The sequence below is a fragment of the Meles meles genome, chromosome 1, assembly GCF_922984935.1.
Source record: "Meles meles chromosome 1, mMelMel3.1 paternal haplotype, whole genome shotgun sequence".
Taxonomy (NCBI): domain Eukaryota; kingdom Metazoa; phylum Chordata; class Mammalia; order Carnivora; family Mustelidae; genus Meles; species Meles meles.
This window is the reverse complement of record NC_060066.1, coordinates 80,761,706-80,776,807: the sequence shown is the minus strand read 5'-3', so window position 1 is coordinate 80,776,807 and position 15,102 is coordinate 80,761,706.

Genomic DNA, 15,102 nt, shown 5'->3' with positions numbered 1-15,102 from the left:
ACTGCCATTCCTCTAAACTTCTAACTTCTCTATCTGCCTCTTGGCCTCGTTTATGTTGGGGTAGACAGCTTCCATGGCTTGGAGGGCTTCCGTTACTGCTGCGTAGACACTGTGTTTCCTTGGAGTCCGCTTCAGCAACTCCTGTTTATACACAAAAAAAAAAAAAATCGCCTTTTGATCTTCAGCTTTCTGGTACAGCAGGTTCAGAATGACCAGGAAATGAGAACTGCAGAGATCGTGAGAGCCACCTTCAGAAGGGACATCACAAACTCCACTGAAATTCAGATCAATGAATGTACGTTACCCTGACACACATTTTGCAGCTCCTTTAATTTTTTGGCCTTAAAATTATTTTGTTTTAAAAACTAAATTAGATTTCTCCTTTTCAATTGTCAAGTATCTCACCTGCAGCATGTAATTTGTTTATAAGATTGACCTCTGCTCCAACAGAAATAAATAATAGAAATAAATGCTCTTTAAGGGCTTCATCCCCCCATTGCAAACAGTTTATCAAAATATTTTTTCCAACCCCGCACGGTGTTGTCCCCAGAGGAACTGTATGAAACACAACAATGTACATCTCACTGTATTTCCAGTGATGTTTCAGCATCCTTACATACGTTAGCGCCCCTTATAAACACAGCCACCCCTTTCCCTAGCCCTGTGTTGAGGAACCCTAAGAAATTCATGACTGCTTAACACACTGTTATTTCCTTGTCTAAGAGGACTGTACAGATCATGAACTGTCTTCATAATAGCAGAGGTGGGTTGTCACTTTAGACTGGCTTATGAAAGCCAACTCTCTCTCCATGCGTCTACAAAAAATATCTTCTAAATGAACTCCCACAGATCTCCCTGATGATGAAAACTGTGCCAGCATATCCAAGTACCCAAATAATACCACGACCAAATCTGTAAACTTTTACCTGTCTTCCCAAGGGTGACTGTTATTATCCCCCATTTTATGGAGATGGTAAATGACAAAAGCGATAAAATCAATTTCTTAAAGTCATTCAGGTAATTAGAGATCACTTAGTACCAGAGCAGGTATTATAAAAGCCAGGTTTCCTACCAGACTATGCTGCAGGATCATCTAAAAACCAACACTCTTCGGATTTGACTGGCATGGCTTGACACAATTCAGTCAATAAACTAGATCAAGGGGATCAAAGAGTCAACTGTGCTGAGAACAGACTGGATTCACTAAGACAATGAAGCTTTAACACCTCCTAAAAAGCTCTAAAATTTTAGTGGCATAGAAGCCTCTTCTGGCTGTGGCAGAGAAAAGGGATCAGTAAATCCTCTTCCTAAAAAAAAACAACTGTAAACTCAGCAAAATTGTCAAAAATATCAACTTCAGGGCTCTGGAAATCAACTAAAGTCAAACAAAAAAAACAGAGAAGTGTTTTTTCATGAAAAACTGTGGAAATTTCTGGTACGAAAGGTGGGAGTCTATAGCATTCTCACAAGAGCTTCTCCCACCTTCCCCCTGCCTCCTTGTGCTTCCGCCCTCCTCAGCTCGCCCTGCACAGTGGCCCTATCAAAATGGTGCTTCCACAGTGGCTCTCCTGCAGTGGCCCCATCACACGGGCCCTGACATAGTGATAGACCCTGAAAACCTGCTTTCAGGTGGGGCTGCAGAAAGTAAATATCTCACTCCTGAGGGTGTTGTCAATAAAGTTAGCACACTATATAAGAAAAATGGAGAATGCCCACAATTCCTTTGGCCTGAGATTATAGCCCTCTTTGGAGCACATATCAGGCTGTGCATCTGTAGAAAAGACCCAAGGGGGAAGTGGTGTCCCCATGGAAAGGAAAACCTAGATCTGACTTGAAAACTGCCTACCCTCTGAATGTCTCCCCCACCCCCCCTAAAGTAACACATAGATCCATAAACAAGATGATTAACGATGTTTGGTCACCTCTGACAAACCACAGACAGAACTAAGTTAAGCAGTTACTGGAGTGACCCCTAAAAAGAGAGGCTAAATTAAAAAACAAAAAATTGAGTAGAGAGAGCAGTTGCACATACAAGAGTCACAGGTTCTTAAATCAACTCCAGGAAAGTTACAAAAAGACAAAACAGAACAACACAAACAAAAAACAACAACCAACTTCAGGAAATAGACTTGATAAATTAAGATGAATATTGTTCTTAGAGCAATCACCCCCCCAAAAAAATAGTTCAAAAAAATCAACAGAGGAAATAAAACAGTACACTAAGGAAGGTAAAGGAGGAACAGAGGGGCAACAACAAAAACACATACAGAAAAAACAATAAAATGGTACCTGTCAATACAACAATACCAATAATTCAGTTAAAGATCAATGAATGGAACACTCCAATCAAAAGTCAGAGATGATCAGGCTGGATAAAAAAATCAAGATCCATAATGATGTACTGTAGTTGGCTAATTGAATTTAAATAAAGTAAAATAAAAAAAAATAGGCAAGATCCAACTATATACTGTCTCCCAGAGACATGTTTTAGATTCAAAGACCTAAATAGTTTGTAAGGAAAATACTGGAAAAAAGATACACAAACAGTACAAGAAGTGTCATGGCTATAATAATATCAGCCAAAACAGACTTTAAGAAAAGAAATATCCCTAGGGACAAAGAAAAACATTTTATGATCAATAGAAATACAAATGTAAGCACTTTCAATGAATATATATTTAACAACAGAGCCCCAAAACATATAAAACAAAACTGACATAATTGAAAGGCAAGACAGACAATTTAACAATTATACCTATAGATTTCAATATCCTACCCTCAATAACTGACAGAACACCTAGAGGAAAAGAGAAAGAAGAGAACAACAACACTATGAACAAAACTGACCTAACATTTATAGAACATTCCACCCAACAGTTACAGAATATGCATAGTTTTTAAGCACACATGGAGCATACAGAGAGGGGGAAAAAACAAAAAAACAAAAACTCCAGGACAGACCATATGCTAAACCATAAAAATGTCTTAATGAATTTAAAAAGATTTAAATGATTAATTATGTTCTCTGACCAAAACGGAATTAAATTTAAAAAGTCAACTACAGGAAGAAATCTGGAAAATTCCAACCTTGGGAAATAAAGTAACGGAATGTTAAAACTCATCATTCTAAGATTTTACCCTACTGACAAGCTCAAAAGTCAACTGGCCAGAGATTTCTGGATGCTGGAAAAACACATGAAACTCCTAGGCCAGAGCTACAGGAATTTTTTTTTTCCTGAAAGCAATAGCAGTAGCCAGAGTATCATTATTTTGGGGCCAGTTTGCCAAGGCTCAGTTCCCAAATCGCAACACAAGAAAGACCAGGTGGCCCATGCACATGGATACCAGGAAAGGAGACGTGAGTCTAAGAACCATGCATCTTTCATGAGGGCAGCAGGCGTGACTGCCCGCCACTTAGGAAGAAGAGAATATCTCTACCTTCTGATATAAACATCCTTTATATCATGATATAAACATCCTTTATATCATGATATAAACATCCTTTAAAGATCAGCCAGAACAAAAGCAGTCAGTACCACTGCTCAGAAAATGTGCAGGGACACAGTCCCATGCAGAACTGCCTTCCAAGACAAACTCTAAATAAAGAATAGACGACAGATATTACGAAGGCAATGAGACCTTTTCAATAACTGAATGAAACTGAAAACACATGTAAAATTTTATGGAATAAAACTAATGCAGTGTGTAGGACAAAATCATAGCTTTAAACACCTACGTCGGAAAAAGCAAAAAGTCCCAATAAAAACTCTTGACAAACTATGAATATAGTGGAACTTCTTCAACTGGAAGAGGACATCTGTGACAACAGTAAACTTCACACTTCATGATGAAAAACTGATTGATTTCCCCCAAGATCAGAAACAAGGCAGGCATGTCTGTTCTTATCACTTCTATTCAATAGTAAACTGGTTCTAACCAGTGCAAAACCCAGGGGGAAAAAAAGACATCTATATTGAAAAGGAAGTAATATAACTGTCTTTACTCTCAGATGACTTCATTCTATATGTAAAGTGTCCTAAAGAATCTACCAAAAAACTACTAGAACTAATACATGAATTTAAAGCACACGATACAAAAATATACAATAAACAAAAATAAATAAAAGTCAAATGCTTATATGGTAGCAATGAACAGTCCAAAAAATGATATTAAGATCATTCCTCTTAGTGAAATAAGTCAATCAGAGAAAGACAACTATCATACGATCTCCCTGATATGAGGACGTGGAGATGCAACATGGGGGGTTAGGGGATAGGAGAAGAATAAATGAAACGAGATGGGATTGGGAGGGAGGCAAACCATAAGTGACTCTTAATCTCACAAAAAAAAAACAGGTTTGCTGGGGGAGGGGGCTTGGGAGAGGGGGAGCGGGCTTATGGACATTGGGGAGGGTATGTGCTATCGTGAGTGCTGTGAAGTGTATAAACCTGGCGATTCACAGACCTGTACCCCTGGGGATAAAAATACATTATATGTTTATCAAAAAAATAAGAAATAAATAAAAAATTTAAAAAAAGAAAAGAAAAAATCATTCCGATCACAGCAGCATCAAAAAGAGCAAAATACTTGGGAAAAAAATTAACAAAGTAAGTATAAAACCTGAATACAGACTTCTTAAATAAAATGAAAATATGTTCATATGGAAAAAATTTAATAAATCCTACTTCAACAAAATGTAAGAATTTTGATGTCCAAAAGATAACATTTTTAAACAAACCACACTGAGTGGAAATATTCACAAATTATATGTCAGACACAGAAGATGTGTTCCAAAATAAAGAACACTTATAGCTCAATATAAGATAAACATCTCAATTTAAAAAATGGAACAAAAGATTTGAATAAGCATTTCACCAACAGGATATATGAATGTCTAATAATAACATTGAAAGCATGCCTGGTATCAATGGTCATGAGAGAAATGCAAATAAATATCAACTTGAGATAAACTACACATCCACTAACCCAACTATAATTGTAACTGGTAATACCACATGTTTGCAAAAATATAAAGAAACTGCAAACGTTCATTGCCGGTGTATATGACACAGTCATTTTGGCAGTTTCTTAAATATACACTTACTATGACCTAGCAATTCCACTCTTAGCATCCATGCAAGAGAATGAAAATATCCAGACTTGTACATGAATGTTCATCTCACCATCGTTTATAAAACAGTTCAAACTGGACATTTCCTGACTTTTTCTATACTAATACCTCTCTCTGAAAAGATCTTCAAGGCCCATCATTAATCATACTTGCTTGCTGACCCAAAGTCCATACACCGGCAAATGGATAAATAAAATATGGTATAGCCATACAACGAATACTATCCGGCAATAAAAATGAATGGCATATGGATACATGTTACAATGGAGATGAACCTCAAAACATTTACTCAGTAGAAGAAACCAGGTGTAAAATATTACATTGAACGATTCCATTTATAAGAACTATCCAGAAAAGGCAAACTACAGAGATTGAAAGTAAATCAATGATTGCCTAGAGTTTACAGGGGTTGTAGAGATGAGCCATGAGCAGGCATGAGGGACTTTTCAGGGTGCTAGAAATCTCTATAACTGGATAGTGGGGATGGTTCCTCCACTCCACAGTTGGCTAAATAGTATTGAATTGTACACTTAAAATGTGGTCCTCACGGGCAATTAAATTGTCCAAATTACTACCAAAATATGCATTTCTCTGTGCTATCCTAAAGAAATAAAACATATATTCTTGGCACCTGGGTGGCTCAGTGGGTTAAAGCCTCTGCCTTCAGCTCAGGTCATGATCCCAGGGTCCTGGGATCGAGCCCCACATCCGGCTCTCTGCTTAGCGGGGAGCCTGCTTCTCCCTCTCTCTGCCTGCCTCTCTGCCTACTTGTGATCTCTGTCTGTCAAGTAAATAAATAAAATCTTTAAAAAAAACATATATTCTTACTCTATCTGTGGAAAGTGAGTAAGGAACTTATGTAGGAGAAAGTTCAATCTTTAAATTTCTTCCTTCCTGTGACGGCCCCACTTACAGCTCTCTTAGCAAAAGCAAATGAAACCCTAGGAAGCTGAGGGATATACAAGAGATGATGAACTCTGGCATAAATGTCTTCTCTCACTAAGAATCTCACTAAGAATCTGAGGTTCTCACAAACAATTCATAGTCAGCCAGGAGAGGCCATTTTCAGTGTTTTCCCATCCATGAGCTTCTGCCAACTCTCCCTTCTTACGATTAGGGTCCTTTGGGACTCTAGTCTCCTAGTCCGGACACATTTAAAGCATTGTCCCATGAGTAATTTTTGCACCACATTGACGCTAGTCCTTGGTTCCTTAGAGAGCCTAGCAACAAATCACAGCGTATGGTAACACTCATATATATACTTACCAAAAGAAATGTGCGGATTGTTCTTATTTTGTTAAGTTCGAGAAGCAATTTCTGTGCCTTCTCATGGTTACTACAATATTCATCATAGAAACGAAACTTGTCTTTCTGTGAATTCGAATAAGGATAAGTTAGAGTCATGGTAATACCTATTTGGAAAGATCAACCTGTGTGATGTTTGCGAACATATTTTATGTGTCCAAAGCGTTTACTATATTTTGGGAGCTCTACTCTATGTATGTATCTAAGCACACTTCATTTACCAATTTTCTGATTCAAGAAGAATAATCTAGGAAAAAAGGTTATACGAACTAGAGTCCAATATGACGTATGCAATACTAAGTAAATGAGCCAAATGGTAGCAAATTACAGAGAAGAGATTATTTAGCTTTCCTGAGAGGGTTCAGATATAGCTTTAAAAACAAAAAGTAGTATCTGAGCAAAGTTGAGAGAGATGAATGCATCATTCCCAGGCAGGTGAGGGAAGAAAGCATTTTAAGAACAGGGAAAAGCATGTGCCTGATCATGCAGGAATAGAGAGACCTAGTACCCTGCAGTTCACATGCACCAATCTGGACAGCTGTGCTTAGGAGGGACACGGACAAACAAGAGAATATTCAGCAACAAGTGACTAAAATAATGATGGACTCTGGAGACTCTACTCTAATATGAGACTCTCTGTGACAAAGTATGAGAGGTCATTTCAAGAATAATCATTTGTTAGTATAATAAAGTAAGGAAATGGTAGCTACTTTCAGACAGCTGTCATAGTGTAATGGGACTTACAACACTGTGTAGCTCCAAAACACAAAACTAAGACCACTGAGTGGACATTGCAGGGCAATCCATAATGGGCAGTGGTAGGCAGATTCAGGGTTAACATAAAGATCTTCTAGTGTTTATAGCTTTCATTAAAAGAGATCAAGTAGGAACAATATAAATAACCTTCGTATTTGCCACAGAAGGGGTACTTTCAAAAAGGGAATAATTTCACCATCATGACCTCTAAGCATCCTTCTGTCATTAGATTTTTCTCTCAGCAGCTAGGATTAGTATCTACCAAAGCAACTCCAATAAGAGGAAGACACAGAAAATGTATTGATCAAATATTAGAGCCCAAGTACACCCTCTGGAATTTCCATGACATACATTTGGAAAGCAACACTGAGTGCTATTTTATATAGCCAGCAAAAAATATTTTGAGTTACTTATATTTTGAGTTACTTATTTCAAGAGATGGTATGACCCAAAAGGAAATACGCTTCAGAAATAGTTTAGCTAAATTCATGGATGACAGATTCATAGTGTGTTACTGAGGAAATGGATGTCAGAGTGCAAGATTCCCATGTGAGGCTCTGGACTAAGGCAGCAGACGCTCCAGCTGGCAGAAGATGTGAATTCATTCATGAAGAGGAACAGTCTGCATTAAGTGGACACAAACATGCGTGGTTTCCAGTCATACCCAAGGAAAGTACGGCTTGATCTTCCTGCGCCAAGGAGCCTCTCTCCATTTAATATTAAGTACCTTTATGAAATATTTCCTGATTATAAAAAGAACATATGCAGCTTTGCCCACTCCAGACAGAATTACAGACCTAAAAATTACATACCGTTAACTTTCTAAAGGCTAAATAGAAATAAAAATAAACAAAAATTGACTTCTGTGACAAAATACTCTTTTGCATTTTTAAATAAAACATCAATTGTATGGCATTTTGGTACAGAGAGGAATTCAGGTGGGTGAAAATTGGCATCAGTGGAATGTTATAAATAGCAGCACTATTTTTTTTTTTGCTATGAATGCCCTTCAGTTCTGAAAATAATTTTCATTTTATAGGTGACTTCTTACTTTATAAATCAATTGCACAAATAATTTCAACCATCCTGTCCAAAGAGACGAAAATGATTACACGAGCATGATGTGTAATTTGAAACAACGGAGGACTGACTGGTTATTCTTCTGCACCACTCAGTACGACGTTCTGAGAAACTACCCTTGAAAAACAAGCTTCTGTGTACCTAGAGTGACAGGGCTCCTTCACCTGCAGGCTTGTCACCAGCCCATTAACAAGGGAACATTCTGACTCACAAAAGGCTCATCAGGCCATTGTAAGAGTAAGGATTTTCTGCCTCAAAAGGGAAATGCTCTATGTTTGGGGGAAACATAAAAATCCATTCATTATGAATAGCCTGAATATTCATTAGGATTCAAAGCTACAGAGGATGCCAAGAACTAACTTGTTGGAAAAAAGAAAAGGCTGTTTGTTCTTCACTGAATAAAATGGATGATGTGAGGACCTCACCCCTTTCCTGGCTCTCAGTGGAAGATTTCATTGGCCTTAAAAGACCCCAAACTTTCGGTGTCACATTTTACTTCTACACTGAGTTCTCACATGCTACTGTGCCAAAAGCTAAACCTTAAAATCTGGGGGATGGGGCAGAGCTTCTAAAATAAACAGAAATTGATCCTACAAAGTGAAGAAAGCGGGTTCCCACTTCTTGTTGAGTGTTAGGTTCTGGATGCAGGCATTCTTCCACGCCTTTTAAAAATTCCTTAGGTACAGCAAGGATATCTTCAATATTTGAGAACAGCATCTAAAAATAAATATAGTAAGTGCAATAATGAAGCAGGTCAAAAAAAAAAAAAGTCCATGAGAGGATAGTATTCTCTTTGCAAGCTGAAAATTTCAGGGCATGCTTATCCTTTCTACCCACGCAGAGGGAGGGCAGAGGACCAATTTTGTCTGGACATCCTTTCTACTCCTACACAGCTCTGGGAACCAGGAACCCATTCCTGGCTCTCAGGAAAAGCCCGAATAACTAAATCCAAGCGTGACAGTCCCCAACCCATTAGTGAGAATGGGCAGCAGGTAACATAGTGCAGGCAGATTTGCTGGCAGGCTTTTGGGGGCAAAGGCTTCTTTGGTCTCTGGAACAGCATCCTGGAATGGACAGCTTCCCCTCTGGAAAGGTGCTGTGTCTGGAAGTGATAGCTTGGACAGCTACAAGGTCATTTTGCAGGGATGAGAAGAGCCAGCCCTGGGCAAAGCAGATAACCTGGATGAAAGTGAAGAGCTAGACAGAACCTGGCAATCTTATCCACCTCCCTGAGTCACAGGTCCTGAACCTTCTCTTCTGTCTGGAGTCCCCAAATGAGAGCTGATGTGTCTTCAACTTGTTTGAATAATAAGTGTCTATTGCTTGGGACCAAAAGCACACAAACTAAAATGCTCCCATGGTAAGAGAATTTGAAAGTTCATTTTTAATTTATAAAAATATAGAAGAGCCTATAAAAATCCTTGGGAATTTTTTTTTTTTTGTAAAATGAAACAGCAAATCAGCACCAAAAATAAACATCAATAATAATTTAGGCAGCTTAAATGAATAATAACAGTAGTGTAATTAATTTTCATGTACCTCCTCCCCCTTTACAAAACTCTTCATCATTTTCCTTTCCTGCAGCCTAAAAGGAAAGGCTTATACATGTGTTTCTGAGTTGAAGACATTATGCAGACATTTTCTGCACCACGGAACCACCCAAATCATTTACTCTTTGGTGATCAAAGATTGAAGTCACATTTGTCCACATCTTGCCTTCCTAAGCCACCTCAGGCAATGCTCCCACTTAGGGCTCTGTTCCCCCCTCCTCACAGACACTGAGGTTCTTGGTCATGTGTTTTTCTTCCTCTTTTCAAACTGCCCAAAGGCCTCAGCAAAAAATTGTTCCATGTCCTCTACGCCTCTACGTAATCATCACTCTGTTTCTTTTCCCAAACCCTCTTTCCCTTTATCTCAGGGTCGCCCACACAAGTGACTGGCACAGAACTTATAGTGGAACTGAGGAGAAGCTCAAGAGCCTAGAGTAACATCCCACAGAAGAAATTTTAACTAAAAGGGAATGTGTGCTTGGGTTGAGGGCAGACTGTGCCTCTTCTCACCTTCACTGTTTCTTCTGTTACATTTTGATCAATTTTTGATGCAGCATACTGGTTTATTCAGTGTAAGAATACCTGCATGAAACAAACAAAAAAAAAGATATTGTGAAGGCAACATTAGGTTAATAAATTAACACGGTGTTGATTAGAACTAAATTTTTTATAGGAAACCAGAGTTTAAAAACCCAGTAACTCCTGAGAATAATAGTTTAGTTGTAAAAGGTGAAACCCTGGTTCACAGTGGTTTCTCCCTGGGAATTATATCCTTCAGAATTTGGGGGCAAGGGGCGCCTGGGTGGCTCAGTGGGTTAAGCCGCTGCCTTCGGCTCAGGTCATGGTCTCAGGGTTCTGGGATCGAGTCCCGCATCAGGATCTCTGCTCAGCGGCGAGTCTCCTTCTCTCTCTCTCACTCTGCCTGCCTCTCTGTCTACTTGTGATATCTCTCTGTCAAATAAATAAACAAAATCTTTAAAAAAAAAAGAATTTGGGGGCAAGACCAAAAGTGATCATGTATATATGAACTAAATTTATCCACCACGATCTCAATGTTCTGTGGTAAACAGTTAGGAGTCAAAATTTCCTAAATTTCTAAGTCTTGCGAAGAACAAAACACCAAAATCTAATGAAAAATGAGACTTCTAATTTAAAAAAAGGGGGGGGGGTCAGAAATTCCAAGGTGATTCTTTGGAACTGAGATAGACTGAGGGAAGGAAGTAGGGAGTCAAAGACCAAAAGAGAATGAAAGAGAAAAAGAGAAAGAAAGTGACTCTTCAAGAAGGAATGAAACAATTTCCCTTCCTTCTTAACTACCCCCTCCCAAATTTTAGAAAGCCAGATTTTGTATTTCTGGGATCCGGTCAGGGCTCTTCAAAGCCCTATGGTAGGCAAAACATTTCCTTAGTATTTCAAAGATCTGGACTCTCCTTAATAAGTCATTAATTAAGCTTGGACCCATGACCAAGTAAGCTATTATTTTAGCAAAGGAAGAAAAGAGTGGAAAGAGCTATTTATATTGGGCCTTAAAAGAGAAACTTTGGAAGGAAAAGGAGAAGTGACCTTCCATCCAGTAAATCTGGCTTGTGTCTTCAAGACATTGCTCATTAACCACCTAGTAACCAGGTGAAATCATGGTTTCTCTTGTCTGTCTTAAGAACTTCAAGCACTGGGGCGCCTGGGTGGCTCAGTGGTTTGAGCCTCTGCCTTCGGCTCAGGTCATGATCTCAGGGTCCTGGGATCGAGCCCCGCGTCGGGCTCTCTGCTCAGTGGGGAGCCTGTTTCTCCCTCTCTCTCTCTGCCTGCCTCTCTGCCTACTTGTGACCTCTCTCTGTCAAATAAATAAATAAAATCTTAAAAAAAAAAAAAAAAGAACTTCAAGCACTACCAGCCAAGTTGGGGAATGATTACACAGCCCATCAATCCCCAGGGCACACAGAGTCTCCAAGGAACCTCTGGATACTATATCAAACAAATGAAGATTAAAGTAAGAATCCCATTTTTGACATGCTATATTTACAAACACTTAAGAGATTAAGAAAACCCAGTATTGCTCATAACGTTCCACAGTTATCACCCTCAAGCACATTGGAGTAAGAATATGAAATGGCGCCCCTGAGCCAACTGAGCTCGGTGGCTCAGTTGGTTAAGCATCCAACTCTTGATTTCAGCTCAGGTCCTGACCTCTGAGTTGTGAGATGGCGCCACCCATCAGGCTCTGGGCTGAGTGTGAAGCCTACTTTAGATTCTCTTTCTCTTTCTCCCTCTGCCTCTGCCTATGCCCCTCACCCATCCCTCTCTAAAAAAGGGGGGGGTATAAAATGGCACCACATTTCTGGGAACAACTTGACCATATATCTCAAATTTTTAAATGGGCATACCCTTTAACCCAGAAATTCTTACCTCCATGAATTTATCCCAAGAAAACTTTCAAACAAGACGAAATAGTAATTACAAAAGTGAAAACATTGGAAACAACCTAAATGCCCATTAAAAGGGAATCATTTATATTATGGTACATGCAAATTACAAAATACTATGCAGAACTATAATCATAAATGGAATGTGATAAAAATTTCATAGAAATATGTATAGACAGATGTCTATAAAATATTGTGTCATGAACAAATTTATCAAACAGCGTTCTTGATAGGTGTACACATATATGTACGCACATATACATATTACATGCAAGTATATAAGCATAAATATATTTGTGAAATGGCAGTGTGCATCCATACTAAGAAAAAATATGCAGCACATATCAAAATGCAGCAGTGGTTAAAGTGACCTTTGTATGCCTCCTTATGCACAGAATATTTGGCTGTGAGCATACGGCAACATTACTAAAAAGAAAAGCAAAACTATTTAAAAGAAACAAAACAAATGAGCCATAGGACCTCATTCCTAGCATTAGCTTCAAACCCCTCTCTATATCCGAGTCAATCAGTTCATGTTTCAGTCTATAACTACAAAGCCACATCAATACTAACAGCCTCAACAGAATGAAATAATTCAGCTGAATTAAATAAACTTAATAAGAAAGGAATGGAGGGCACCTTGTCTTTTTAATTGGAAACATGTGATGTGATTTTTGAACTATTATCTAGAGTTCAGTAAAATTGCTCATGAAAAGAGATTTCAAATTTTCTGACTTTGCCCGTTTTAATCACTATCAGTCTCATTTTTAATTTTAGATTTGGTTTTGTACGCTCTTATCAAAAAGGCTCCATCAGTTCTTTCCACTTAGTTTTAAAATAGCATGGTGGTGTAGTCGCCTAGTTTACATTTCATGTTGACCACACAGTAAACAGGTAACCTCCCATGCAAGCAAAACCGAAAGTTCACCTCTACATTTATAAACCTTTTCCTAGGAGCTGAACACAGTCACATTCTGAAGCCCATGAATTAAAGTAAGGAGACAGTACGAATGAATCAAAATAGGAGTTAGACAGGCACATACAAACTAAGAAAGTAAACTGTTTCTTCACCTGACTTTTTATCTTCTTAGCCTCTGGGACAACATGGAACTTTTTGTTTAGCTGTATATGAAAGAAAACCTGGAAATTGTTAACATTTCTGATGAGGCATTTATCTTCCTAAGAGCTTGATTTTATATACACAGTTCAGTCAGATTTCAGATAGTTTGCCTAGAGCACAAAATCACGAAATCTGACATACTGGACAAAACACGTACGTCTACCTCTTTAAGATAAAGAAAAATAACGTGTTTTCAGAATCCTCTTGTAACAACCAGCATCTACAAAGTCCTTTCAGATTTTGTAATTGGAGCATTTAATTTTTCTCCAATCAGTCAAAGAAGCATTAATACCCTAAATACAAAAATACATGAGGGATTTCATATGCTGTTTTATCTCTGCATTCATTAATTCCCTTTGGTCCAGAGTTTCATCAGAATTAGGTCATCTTCACTTTGATACGAATACACTGAAAATAAGTACCAGAAAAACTTATAATGCCAGTGGTTCTCAAGCTTTTTATGGTGCATGAAATCTGGAGAGTTTCTTCTAATTGTAGATTGCCCTATCCCCAGAAGGTCTGACTCAGCAGACTAGTTGAGGACCCAGGGGTAAGTTCACCAGATGATTCTGATGCATTCGGTCTAGAGACCACATCTGATGAACACTCCTGGGAATTCATTATTCCAAAGATGAAAGAAACAGACTGTGAAGAAAAAACAAGTGAGTGAGTCTCAATAGCAAAAATGGGTTCCTTTATTTCTTCTTCATTTTCAAACACTATGTCAGCTCCCTCTATGCACAATAACCTCTGGATCTGCCACTTGGTGCTCCTGATCATCACACCAGAGGATACCCTTTGGACCATGAACCTCAAATATGAGCTGCATAAATGGGGCATAATAATATCTAAAGCCTAGGGAGATGCAGAGACCAGTGAGCTAAGACAGACTACACTGCATTTGGAAGTTGGAAGAGGTGAGGCTCACAGTTGCCCCTTCTTGTACCTTCCAGCTTGCAGGTGTGTTAGCATGAACTCAGTTTGCCAGCATTCCCCTCACAATGATTACACAACACATTCCTAGATTCGCTGCAGTCAGGGACTTTTCTTTCCCTACACCAAGAACAGAACTCGTCATCTCCTCTTCAATTTCTTCTGTATTGTTTTTTTCCTACCATATCTTTGGTAAAACAGGATAAATGCCATATATTAATTAAAGCTTAAGAAAGCTAAAAATGTCACAAATGTGCTACCAAGAAAGTAAAAGGAGGAAGAAAACTCATGAGGATAGAGACAAGACAGCAATTCCCTTCCTCCATGTCTGTCCATCTGGGCCACTGCTTGCTCAAAGGGTAAGGCAAACTCCATGACGAATTTTATTCTCAGAATGTACCAGTTTACTTTATAATTCTGATGTACTAATTTATCTCTTTCAACTCATTTTTTGTCCTTCCCACTCTTTCCATCAGGCATGCACAGCAGATCACTCTTAAAAGTCACACAGACATGTTCATTGCTATAACATTTTAAGATAGTTGTGGATATTCTTCTTTAATACAACACCAAATCTCAGGTCATTTCTTAAAGGGTAGTCATGATTTTTAATCTGAAACCAACCATATCAGTGACCTCTCCACACTCTGTTGCATTAACACCAACTGATCTATCTGCAGTTTGAAGAGATCTATTATATATGCTTGATGCTATAAGGTATTTTAGCAATGATTCACTGGGAGTTAAACATATCTTCAAGATATTAACACATTTTGTTATTTAATATCAAAGAAAACCCACATCACA